Here is a 13608-nt window from a genome sequence, read left to right as displayed (position 1 = left end):
AAATTATTTTTTTGGTGAAGAAAATATCTCCTTGAAATAATATTCCCAAAACTCAAGAAAAAATCAAATTATTTCATTTGATCTATTGTTATACTTTATTAGTGTTAGGTCAATTATCTTCTTAAATTCTACCATCCATGTATTATTAAGCCCCAAGTGCATCGTTCATTGAGAAATTTGCTATAACATATATATTAACAATTACAAATTAAGTTCAATCAATTCATTAAGGAATCCTTTTCTGATGCAAGGACAATTCCATCTACCAAACCTTTGCTGATAATAATTTCTGAGTTTCAATATAATGAATCACAACAAAACCAGATTTTTACAATTTTTTTACAAAATATTTGACTGTATTTAAGCCTTCCAGTAGCAAGTTTGATTTATGATCAAAGTTTACTAAATTCTTGAGGGAAACTCTAATCATTACCTTTAAGATGGAAACTGCCATAGGTATAAACAGTTCAAAAAAGGAATATATTTCCATGAGGTTTAAGGAACAACCTTAGCGAAAATCAAGTGCTTTTGTATGGATGTTCAGTCTATTTGACCCAACCCTTGACCTTAACTAGAACCCTAACCCTAGATCTTTACTCTTGGATGAGTTAGCATAGTTTACCTGGAACTTGGTGGGCTGACCTGATTTGACTCTACTTATGTTAGCACAACTCAACCCAGATTTGATCAACCCCGGCTAGGGTTTGGTATCATCATGGATGGATGACACAATAACCTTTGCATTATGTTGCACAGATGATATCATATGGGAAATGCTATCCACCAAGTTCCATGTAAACTATCGCATGACAGGATGATGCATAGTTTGGCGGGGTAAATAGTAGGAGATAAATAGTGTGATATCTTCTTTTCCCTGATATGGGGTTAAGCTTTTGATCACCAAACAATGCGATGATGCCCTAAATACACTCTTCCTTAATTATGTGCAGACTTAATCTTATTTTATTTTTATGAATATAATCACAATTGTGAGATTACTGTTCAATGATGATATATTGGTCAATCATTTGAAAAAGATCCAACTCATTGAAATGATTACTTATGTTTACGTATGTAATCATTGAAATGGGAACGTAACTAATAGTAATAATCCTGTTGAGGATAAAGTAATTATATACATTTAAATTCAGTAATATTACCCTATGCTAATTATACAACTTAATAAATCAAAATTATACTAGATTCTAAAAAAACAAAACTGATGTAATTACTTCATAAAGATCATTCAAAATATTAAAGTTAAAAAAACTGATCAGCAAGGTTTTTTTATCGGCATAATCAGTGGGCTTACTAATCAACCGACATAATCATGCATGTAGCTAGTTTACTTACCTTCGAATGCTGTGTGAGGCCCCATTCCTATATAATGAGATTACTGTTCGAAAGGATGCGCTGGTCATAGAACAAGCCAAAACACATGGGTCCATTTGTCCATGCACATGAAAAGGGGGAATGTATAACATACTGAAATACCTGGATGTGTTGATGCCACACAAATGAACTCATGCATGTCCATTGAGTATTATTCATTTTGGAAGTTAGACATGTGGAGATTAGGAAGTGGCAAATGATAACTTTATTTGATATTCGTTACTGAGTGTTGTGATGTTTGGTATCATAAAAATACAGTATACCATTGTTATAATATTGATATCTATATTGGATATTCATTTTTTGCTGGATATCAGATATCAGAGCCTATGAATCAGCCCAGTATAACGAAATAAAACTGTGAATATCAATGTTAATAATGTAATAGAGAACATATAACATGTGTACTAATATTTTTAATTACTAAATTTTATAGAATTGATCAATTGTTACAGAGGAGGAAACTTGCTTATGAATTTGTTGTATAATGGAGATTAACTTGATCTTTTGACCAAAATTCTGTCAGGTAATCTGTGAAACAACTCCCTAAAAAATTTATTATTTAGGAAACCCTAGGACAACTCATACATTGGGAACCAATTCATAGATATTAGTGTTGATCAGTTCCTTTGAATAGTCAAGTCATATTAAATTTATCTAGAATCTGAGAAATCAGAGAGGTTATAATAATATCAATGTCCAAATTTCTTTGTCTGGTAAAAGGTTCGACCTGTTGACCAAACATAAAAATCAACTAATTTTTATTAGTACTCATGATTGTGCTTGTCAAAAGGTCAGGAAATCGTTCATGTGCTCGCTTACCACATCAATATTTATCAATCCATCACACCTCAAGTGAATAATGCCTTGTCTAGCTTCCTTCTAATTTGCACTAGGAAACAAGAAACCTCAATTACAATTAGTTTCCTGTTAAATTGGGTTGTTGTTTTGAACCATGTGTTCACAATCAACTTTGATAATTTTTTTGGAATGGGGGAGAAAACTTAAATACAAGGTCTATAAGGAGTATCTCCTGCTCAAGGTTTGTCTTATGTTTCTGATCCCGTTAAAAATTAAATATGATCAGGCTCAGGCAGGAAGATAGAGAAGGAGAGAGATAAAAGAGATGCACATATGTTGAGGAATGTAGGTGTCTCATGAAATAGAGAGGGGCAAGAATAAAAAGTGATATTGAACAGATAAAAAGGTGTAGAGAGATGAAATGTAATAGGGATACATATCAAATATGTGGAGATATATAGAGATTGAGTCATAGAGAAAATCTAGCAAGTGCTTGTCTCTTGCTCTCTCTAAAATTTGAAAATGTGAACATATTTAAAGATGATCGTGAAAAATAAGATTAAAATTTTGAACAATTATTAATTTCAAAGCATCCCCCTTCTTGATCAAATTTACCTGCACAAATCAGAGGAATAAAAATGAGACTTAAAAATTGCATTTATTTTTGCCTCCCTTTATTTTAAAATTTGGTGTAGATCAAAATTGGGTAAGTTGAAAAAATCTGGGCATGTGAAAATGGATAAAGATGACTGTGTACAATAAGGTTACACTTTTGAGTTTATATCTGCTTATTAATTTTAAATAAATTTGGATTTTCGTTCAAATTTAATTACATATTAATAATCTAAGCATTGAATATATGTTTACCTTTGTCAATATACAATTTTTGTATCGATAAAAAACCTCTTGGGTACTGTTTTGGTCAATGCTTAGATTATCCTATCCGTGAACAATATTATACGCTTGTTCTAAGGAAATTCTTTCATGGGAACAAGTTGATTTGAAGACCTTCTTCATAGCACCACCCCTGTGCTTTGTCAGTGCCTGCACAAAGAGGAATATGTCATCGACAACTGGCTGGGTTGACTTGGTAACCAGGTAATCAGTGTGGGCCAATAGACTTAATATGAATGTGATCTCCTTCAGCAGCTTCCACAGCTAGTGAGATATCTCTGTCTGCTTCCTCTAGATGTGAAGAAGACAATCCCCATCAATCACATCCCACATCACAACAGCTCTCTCAAGCATCTCGTGAGTGCTGTTCCGTGACATCAAGAAATCAATCTCAATGAAGTTTGGCTTATATTTTTTCGTCTTGCATAACACTAAATAGGGTAGGAAACACTTTGTGGATTGATGTATCACTTAAAAAACCATTCCAACTTTGGTGGATGAATTTCCAAGATAAAATAGTGCGTCATTGTGAAGACTCAACTTGGTCGGTAACCTCCTCTACAATAATTTCTACCTAGTTGGTGTCATGAGAATCAGGACATTAGAATATGACTCTAAGCCTAACTCCATTACTTCGATGAGGATTTGAACAGTGGCATCACCATTATAACTCTTATAGAGAAATCAAATGGCAAGGTTGTGCTCATGATGCTTATCGCATGCATTAAGATAGTATGTGGGTATACCCAATTGGCCACAACTGTTATTTCCCATTCATGCATTCGATGTGAGTGACATACCCTTAGCATTAGATGGCATATGCTTGATCTCCACCTTCATTGTCTAAAATAGCTTCATCAGCCACAGTTTGACGACTAATGTACCTGGATGAACCACATCAATATGCGTGACATACAGCCAAGTTTCCTAGAATGCATCACCATCAACCTAGCACAAAAAAAAACCAATGCAACACACTATAGAGGAACTCAAATGTGTCATTGTTAGTCGAGTTAATCAGTAAACATTTATAAACCTCAACTCCTAAAAAAATTTTAGTAAGAGATGAGCAAGGGTCACTCCAATAGGAACAACTATTTGGGATTCAAATGCCTTTTTAGATGTTAAAGAAGGGGTGAGAATAGATATTTTATCAAATGAGTAATGTGGATAGATAAGGATGATAAACAAGGATAAATCTGTGTTATAATTAATGTATGTAGTAGCGCACGATTGGATGAGAATGATGAATTACTGGATGGATGATGTATAATGATGGAAAGATGTAGATGGATGGATTATGCCTCAAAGAAGAGGACCAAGTAAGTCAAGAAGACTAACCGTACATCCTTATATTCCAACTGCACAAGAGTACATCCACTTTTCTTTAGTTTATAACTTTTATCGATGAACAACACCAAGAAAACTTGATGATCATTATTTTACACTCAGTCTACTAAAGTACAGGAGATTCCTGGATGATTTTTATATTTATCAAAGGGTCTATTTAGAGATCCAACCGTATGAATGAAAAGAGAATGGAAATATGAAGGTACACTCAAAGTTTCAGACTAAAACTTCTTTTACATTGTTGAATATCTAGATTTCAAGTTGAATAGTTCCAAGGTGATCATTATTTAAATATTTTCTCTACCCAGATTGCCATTGTGGCAAATTTTTATTGGAAATCCATAATTCATAATTTAATTCATAAAATATTGGAAACATATATTATGAAAACTAAGATATCTTCTAGTTTAATGTCATAAACTTCTTTTTAAAAAATTATTTCAACTAAGAAAATTATTTTAATCATGAATATGATGTCAGAAAAATCCATAAAGATGTTCATTAATGCATAAAAATCAGAATATCATTCCAAAATATATTTAATTATGTTAATGTATATTACACACATATTTAATAATTTCAGCGTCAATAAATATACATAACTCATGATATTAATATATTAATTAATATTTGTAACTCGCCAAATGAGGATATCTTTTGTCTCCTCTAATACGTCTAAACCATCAAAGATCATCTTTTGTATGAGGAAACATGGTCTCCCATTATCAAACACAGTTAAGTATATCAACTATGTTAACCTCATGTTAATAATGAGTCATGAGTAAGAGCGAAGTAGAAGTTGAGTGATGAAATGCTTAAGTAAAACATCAACTTTTCTCCAAGTATATGCCACCTGCTAGTCCATTCAATCATCTTAAACACTTCTGATGGGGAGCATCTAGCTTAGAAAACCTGGTCTCAACAAGTTCGTCGAGCGAGTGCGGACTCGCAAGATCTGGCCTTCAAAGTACTCCGCCTCATCAACAGGCCTTGGAGGTTTGACTTTATCTTTCTCTTAATTTCTTATTTTGTAGGCCTTATAGGTGTGGTCACGTACGTGTCGTATCTGTTTGTTAGCACGTTCTTGGGTCCCCATATGGTCCTATGTGTTTGTGCACGTTCGAGCACGTGTAGGCATGTTTGAGGCCCTCTCTCTTATTAGGGGTCCCTAGGACCCTTATTTGGGCCCTCTTCCCTTTATTTCTAAGGGGAAGGCCCATATTTAATCCCTATAAGAGAGGGACCCATTGGAGAGGAAGAAGAATTTTAAAAAAGTGTGAACTTGGATGAACTTTTCATTTTAATTTATGAGTTTATTTAGTTTTTTTTGGTTTTCCACATAATTACAAATATGCCACTATAAATTTGAAACCAGAAACCCTAGCCTTGTATTGTCAGAAACTGCCGCCGCCGCTGCCAGCCCTTCCGCACATGACTGCCGCTCCTGGGGCCGCCCACGATGCCGCTCTCGGGACCGCCCGTTGCAGCAACAGCTGCGGCCAACCTTGCTGCTGTGCCCTGATGCTGTTGTGCTTGTCGCCATGTCCGTTGCTGCATTTGCTTCCGTGCCTCACTGTTGCCACCGCCGCTGCTCGCGCCATATTGCCACTGTCACTGGCCCACCATTGCCGAGCCCGACGTTGCTGTTATTTAGTGCCCATTTCCGTCGGTCGTCAGTTTCTGCCGCTGCTAGTCATCATCGCCCTGCCTTACATCCAGTCGCCCACCAGCTCCATTTTCGCTTATATAAATAACATGCCTGTAACGAAATTGGTACACTTGCACTTATTCCCTTTTACACGTTCAGTTATTTCTTTCAGTACCTCTCGAGCATGTCTCCACCATCAGGGTTAGGTTAGTGATAGATAGGAATACGGTGTTGAGATAGATTTCCATCCATACAACCTTGGTTGGCGCATCGAAGGTGCACACACTAGCGAAAATATACGTCTCATTGATTTCATTGTTGTCTTTTTGCCCACATTATCATCTTCACTACATGACATGACTGGCCCTACCCTCATTGTGGTGTAACACGAGCCATTCGTTCCCGGCATCCATCGTGTTACATCAACTTCATCCTATGCTGAATATCTCTCATTGTTACTTAAAGTAGGCTCATTGTTACTCTTAAATGACTCCATCTTACAATGTCTAATAGACTTAGGTTCTATGCTTCACTGTAGCTTAATATTTCATAACTAATTGAGGGTGTTTAACATTGAGCGCTATCAAAGTGAATCTTTTAATTTTGATATCTAATGCCAGCTCAGCACAAGCATAATTTCCATGGATATAGGCTAAATTCTCATACTTGAAGACGATCGTCAAAGTTTTTAAGCCAATCATGATGTTTGGCTTATCACACAATTTGCATCAATTATGTCATATGGCCAGTTACTCAACGACACATTTGTTTGTAGAATATTAGCTCCTGTGAGACCCAAGGCATTCTAATAGATGTTATGTTCATTGATAATGAGTTCCCAATTATATTTATCATTCCACCCAACTCCAAAATTCATGAAAATGGGAGAAATCGACATTCCTCTAGTGGGGATCAAAATCACAACTATATTGTGAAAGAGTTTCTCCACTAATCATAATATGATGTTGATCACCCATCACGTGGGACTTGCAACCTATCACAGTATCTGTTCATACTTTGGCCCCCAAGGCTCATGTAGCCTAAAGTTTTCTCCACCAACGACTAAACTACATAATTTGTGTGAAAACATTGAATTTTCTCCACTAAATTACATAATTTATCTACCAGGATCTTGTGTCCAAAAATTATTGGTCCACTAAACTTCATAAAATATTTCTTATTCCTTCATGAAAAATGAGCCTGAGGTTTGCTCTACAAGCCCAATTTAAAGGAATCCAGATCATTAGATTATAATAGAGGAAACATATGAGTTTGTAACCTTTGTCCTATAGCTCATAGGTTTAATTTTAGTAGTTTTGTTCAAGTTTCTACTCTTAGGTAGGTCATATACATGATTGCCTAAGATATGACTATCAAAATAAACATGAACGTGAAACTCATACAATTCATATCTCGTGTAAGGGTGTTAGTGTGGGTTTACCATCTCATATAATTAACCTCATGATGTAATCATATAAGTCACCTAGCCTTATGGGAACCTGTGCTACATAAATTTATGTGGTTCTAGGTTTAACGCACCATTAATCATATTTCGTGATCATTTGATAAATTCTAAGTTAGATAAAAAAAACTCAATCAAACAAGAATTTACAACCAAAACATGACATTCATACTTGAAAAAACCAAGAAAGAATCCTTTAAACAATTTTAAACTATAACACGAGTCTTATCGAAATTAAAGAAATATAACTCAAATTAGTTCATTTAGTAAATTTAAATGTTTACTTTTGCAAACTTTGTTGACATCAAATAATTTTAAGTTCAAAGTATTAGGTTCAATAAACATTTTATATATTTTTAATAGCTTTTAAAAAAATTCTATGATTTGGTTATTTAATAATAAAAATTACAGTATTAAAGTATTTAAAATTTTAAGCACTAATATAATATTTAGAAACACCGGTGAATTTCTCAATAGGTTGGTTCCTGGTCAGTCAATCCACTCATCCGCAGACTTCAATGTTGGTGGACTGGAAACTGCAGGTCCTCAAGATGACAAATTTACTAATCTGTGCACACACTTATTTGGTTTCTAGAGAGTGGTTCAGCTTGTAGGCCCACACCTCTATGCATGTACCAGCTTAATGCTAGGACTAATGGCTGCCCTTGATGGTGCTAGTGCCCACTCTCAGTAGTATGTGCCCTGGTGGGCATCGTTATGGCTGCTGCTAGTGATGTTGACACTCATGATGGCTGTTGTGCTTGGTGCAAGCATCACTAGGTAACACCATGGGTGGACCATGCAATAGGGATGGGCATTATGACCAGCACTCATCCACATTGGGGCCGCAATACTTTATGGTTCACATTTTAGATGGTTTCTGAATTGATTAAAGGCTCAAACATGGCTTTGGTACCATTACTGGGATTCATTGCCTCAAACGACGTATCAACTGAGGCCCACCTTGTTCACCCAGTCCCAATTGAGCTGGCTGCCACAATCCATCTTGGCCCATTCAACTTGTTGATCGTGGTTCTCTTATCTATTATGGTCAATACTTACCCCATCTACTTGTTGACCATTGTCAGTGTTGACCTAACTGACCCATTGATTATGATCATTACCAACTAATTCAGTACATTGACCATATTCAACACTAATATATTGACAAAGGGCAACCTGATCTTATTCAATATATTGACCAAGGCCAATGTAGCTAAGGTCGACAAATTTAGCATGTGTTGGCCCAGCCGTGGTTAGCCCTTTAACGGAAGGCCCCCACCACTACTTTCATTCCATTGAATACAACCAACTAGGACCAAATCAACCCATCATCCATTGTAAAGCTAGGCCAAATCAACTTATCCATTGCATGCAAGGTCCTACTATCCAGTACATCCATATCTCGGGGCAAGTGATTGAAACAATGTCTCTTGCAAACATGCTTCAATGTAATAAACTTCCGCCAGCCCATGTCAAATTTAGATTGGTACACTACATGGAGAACTATAGAATGAAAACTATATCATCCATTAGTGAGGAGTTCTCGAACATTCATATAAGTGTTCACTCCCTCAATTTTCCTTGTGGGATGATTCATTGCAATGGAATAAATAAAGATGTATCTTGATTCTGGAAAATTTAAAGGGAAGTGACCGTTTCTAACTTTGCTAACAGGTCCAAGATCCCCTGAAATTGAAGAAACCAAAACAATCTATCCCAAGGTGCTATCACTTGCCATCAAACTGAACTTAGTTGTATATCACTTCTACATTCATATAAGTCTCATCCCTGAAGTCAATGAATAAATAACCAAACCAAAAAGCAAGATAACATTGAATTTATTGATGGATAAATCGATGATTTGAATCAAAGAAACTGAACTTATTTGTCTATGGGATCAATTCCATTGAATTTGTCTAGGGACAAGTCTTGATCTTTGAATCAAAGGATGGAACAGGTGCCTGATAAGATAGGTAGTAAGAATAATACGTAACATACCAGTACAAATTATATCTCATTATTTTTTTTATGGAGTATGTTCCTTAGATTTATATGTAGATGGAATGTAATCACATCACCTTGAAGGTAATGTGACCCTGCCCACCATACACCTTCTCGGTCATCAATGCTTCACATAAATATCAACAACATGGGACTTTATGGGGGGGGGCCATGAACAAATTATTTGGGATTATTCTACCCTATTTATGTCCCTTGTTTCTGTGGGGGAGACTTTCACAGTTGTAGAATGTTGAGGATGACAATTTCTAAGGAATCGCCACATGGAGGTGTTTAATGACTTTGTACATCAATTGGATTTGATTGAGCTCTCATATATAGTTAAGATTTGATTGAGTTTGTATAGTTAAGGAGGGTCTCATATGTATCAACTTTTGGATTCTTCTTTTAATAAATTGTGGTAAGATATGATGCCGCATATTTATTTCTCTCAAAATCAAGCTTTAGAATTGTGGCAAACTTAATTTATGTTATTATTGTTGTTTGATTGTAATCAATACAATTTATAGAACTTTTACTGAAGGAAATATACCTAGCTAGTGATGAGTAAGGATTGTCTCCACATGGAATGTTTATAAGCAATTTAGTACTCTTTAAGTGGTGATTAGAGAGATGAAATGAGATACTTGCATAGCACAATATAGTGGGATGAGTGAAATGGTGAGGTGAGAAAGAGATAGCCAATACTTAATGGTTAAAATGATTAATATGAATGATATAATATAGGAGACTGTATTAAGAGACATAATGAGAGAGAGGGTTAAGAAAGGAGAAACATGATGATGATTAGACATAAAGGTAAATATAGATATACATAAGTATGAATTGATACACGTGTTTATGTAATTATGATATCACATGATGATGGAGTAAGGTGATTTGGAAGGTTTCAGAGGTGATGATAATTATATAAAATCATATGATATGATGAAAGGATAGGATGTATCTGAAGATTGGAGAAGGTAAGGCAAGGCCATTTACCCTATGTCATTCTGTTGGGCCAAGACCACATTAATTTGTAGATGCATGTAAGCTCCTTCACGTTGATGTTGCCTCTCCATAAAACTAAGACACAAGGAATAATACTTGATGGATCTCTCAACTGACAATAAATGTAGGAATTAAGTTCAAATAATTTTTTTACAAAAATCAATGCCTCATTTTTAAATTTGAGGACATGGATGGAAAGGTGGGAAAAAGAAAAAACTGCCCTTAACATTTTAGCTCAATTGGGCTTTTGGATTTTCAAACACCAAATATTTGAATTTGGAACGATCTTGATTATTGATTTGACTAAAATATTCTTGCTTTTTGTCCTTCCAGCTGCTGCATAAGGTCTGTTGTTTCTGTCCTTTACTTCTTGTAAATTAGATGAAATGATTGGCTCAGATTTGTCAATTATTTCTCAATGTACCACTTCAATAGTTTCCATGTGTCCCTGAAAAAATAGAAAAATGAATATTATGTGCAGACACATCACTGGACATCACATCAATGAATTTTACCATTCCACCAACATTATGATGCCTTTGTGTACTGGTTTCCATAATAAATTAAAGCACCAATTAGTAACACGTCCAAGGTATTGATGTGGCAACATGTTTCTTCCTGTCACGCAAATGCTTTTCTGTTTTTTGTCCAATCACACGATGCCACACAAGTTCACCATTTTCTTTGACTTTTCTAGGATTTAATGCACATACATTGATGTATGTTATAGTGTCTCCATATGTCTATGTATATTTGTCCTCATAACTGTATATATTTTGTTTTAATCCAGCATTTGTATGCTGTTTGATATCACAGTACTGATTAAAAATAAAAAATGTGTCAGCTTGCAATTGGTCATTATGGCATCATGATTAGTTACCATTTGGTCAAATCAAATGGCAACAAGCGGTAGGGTCGGAAAATAAAGCAGAACCCCTAATATTTGTAATCATATTATCTTTCTAAGACAGAATATATATTTATCCATGAATTTAATTTCAGAAATTTATAAATATTCCAACCTGGAAAATGATTTTATTTGTGAATATGATGTCAGAAAATCTGTAGAATTGAAAAGATTAAAAAAATCAGAATATCACTCTAAATTTTTAAACCCTTTTAGTCTTGATCAGATACATATCTAATAATTTACTTCAAAATTTTAAATTCATGATATTAACCTCCTTTTAAATTCATAAATTTAAAATTTTAAATCTCCGTCCTACATGAAGACTTATTTGGATTCACCAAATGCCATTAGCACAGGGAGATTTCTACCTCACGTGTGGAAACCTCAAATATTAATAGAAAAATCTCAAATTCCACCGAAAATGGTCTAACAAACATGTATTCAATATCATCCACATTGAGATTGAAGGCCTAAAAATACAGCACACAGAGGTCAAGCTGCATCTTTGAGCCAACTCGATAGATGCAACCTGTGTGCACAAATTCAGGTGTACAAGCAGCTAGATGAAGCTAACTCAACAAAAGGGTATACTATCTCTAGAAGTCAGAAAGACAATGGGTCTAGGAGGATAGTTGAAAAGCCACAGCTATCAATCATCAATCAAGAAATTCTTACACGCATTAATCAAGTTTCAATCAAAGATTTCTTTCACATGCCAATCAAGTATGAATCATGTCAAAATTATACATCTATACTAGAGGTGTATAACCAGGATCCAAATTGGCTACAAGAGATGGGAATCAAACAATAGTACACTTTTCTTACATCATAGTCAAATCAGAAACCAATCATATATTAATCCTTTATAATTTCATTGCATATACTTAACAGCTTGATGGGACATCATAATTATAGATGAAGTAAAGATATTAAGGAAATATTCCACTATGAAGCCTTTCTCAAAAGTGGAAATCCTCTTTCATCACACTCATACCAAAAGTGTTCAAATGTGGTTTTTTTAGAGACATCCAACCCACTAGTCTTTTGAATATATGCCACAAGGTTGTATGTAAGATAATTACAAATATATATGATAATAACCTTAATAAACTAATCGCTCCTTATTAATGCAAATTTGTTTAGGGATGATAGATCCATAGTACTATCATGCTATACAAAAGCAATCACAACCCCTGGACTACTTCATACTTGGCTCAAATGTCATCATCACAGTAGACATGGAGATGGCCTTTGATCAAGTTGAGTGGACTTCCCTTAAATGCCCATAGGCTATGGTTTTGCCAAAAAAATCATCAATGTTGTTGAGGCTTGTACCCAAGAAATTATTTCTCCCTATTGGTGAATGAAATCTCCACTTGATGATTTATTTAATGAAAGGTCTACAGTAGGGCAATCTTGTACAAAACCCTTTTTATCTTGGTTGAAGAAGACCTTAATGGATCCATCTAACGAATAGTCACTCAGGGAATGATTCATCCCTATTTCATGAAATAGGTTTTCCAATAATATTACATCCTCTTCGTGGATAATCCAATGCTCAAATATGTTAATTCCATGATGGGTGGATCAGTTGATAAGTTGATGGGATCCGACAAGAGGGTGAACCAGATTCACATGTGGACGCCTTTCTCACGAGCATGCTAATGGATATAAAAGACTCAGGATTTTGGGGGAAAAGGACTAGACCTAATGCTATTTGGTTGTGTGTGCAGTCTATGCTAGGGTGAGCAGCGTTGGTAAATGAACAGTGAGAACATCCAAGATGGGATTTTAGGGTGAAAATGAATGAATATTTAGGGAGAGAAACTAGAGGTATAAAGTGGGATTTGAAGAATGAAAATAGTGGTATATAGAGAGAAACAAAGATAGATGAACAAATAGAGAGAGGAAGGAACACATATAATGAAGGAAATGGATGGAGAAGGAGAATTGATGCGATTTGTTATTAGGATGTTCATGATCATCACAAGCTCCTAATGCCTCTTCCTTACTCTCACATCCTTAAATTCTGTCAGGTTCGTGCATTTTTCACTACAAGAAGACGGTGAACAAAGAGTAACTACTTCAATAAACTTGCATTAACCAGGTTAAACAGCATGGATTGGATGGAACCTTGTC

This window comes from Wolffia australiana, chromosome 3, assembly GCF_029677425.1.
Source record: "Wolffia australiana isolate 7733 chromosome 3, ASM2967742v1".
Lineage (NCBI taxonomy): Eukaryota > Viridiplantae > Streptophyta > Magnoliopsida > Alismatales > Araceae > Wolffia > Wolffia australiana.
The sequence above is the reverse complement of the archived record's forward strand: the minus strand, read 5'-3'. Positions refer to the sequence as shown.